Below are 673 nucleotides of genomic sequence, written 5' to 3'. Positions count from 1 at the left end.
TAGGAGTTTGAAGCTCGTCACAGTCATTCAATACCGGAATCCTACTCGGAATACCACAGACAAGGTTAGACTTTTCGGATCCCCATGAATGCCGCCATCTATCTAGCTTATACCACGAAGATTCTGTTGGGAAATCTAAGAGATATGCGCCCGGTCTAAGGTAGAACGGAAGTGGTTGTCAGTCACGCGCGTTCATAGGTGAGAATGATGATGAGTGTCACGGATCATCACATTCATCAAAGTGTTGTGCAATGTATATCTTGGAATAAGAATAAAAGAGAATTGAATAGAAAGTAATAGTAATTGTGTTGAAACTTGAGGTACAGCAGAGCTCCACACCCTTAATCTATGGTGTGCAGAAACTCCACCGTTGAAAATACATAAGTGAAAGGTTCAGACATGGCCAAATGGCCAGCCCCCTGAATGATCAAAAGATCGAATGGTCAAAAGATTGAATGGTCAATAAAAACTACTAATACACTAGTAAAAAGTCTTATTTATACTAAACTAGCTACTAGGGTTTACATGAGTAAGTAATTGATGCATAAATTCACTTCCGGGGCCCACTTGGTGTATGTTTGGGCTGTGCTTAATCTATCCACGAGCTGAGGCTTTTCTTGGAGTTGAACTCCAAGTTATAACGTGTTTTGGGCATTCAACTCCGGATCATGAC

The sequence above is a fragment of the Arachis duranensis genome, chromosome 2 (assembly GCF_000817695.3).
Source record: "Arachis duranensis cultivar V14167 chromosome 2, aradu.V14167.gnm2.J7QH, whole genome shotgun sequence".
Classification (NCBI taxonomy): Eukaryota; Viridiplantae; Streptophyta; class Magnoliopsida; order Fabales; family Fabaceae; genus Arachis; species Arachis duranensis.
This window is presented reverse-complemented; position numbering follows the sequence as displayed.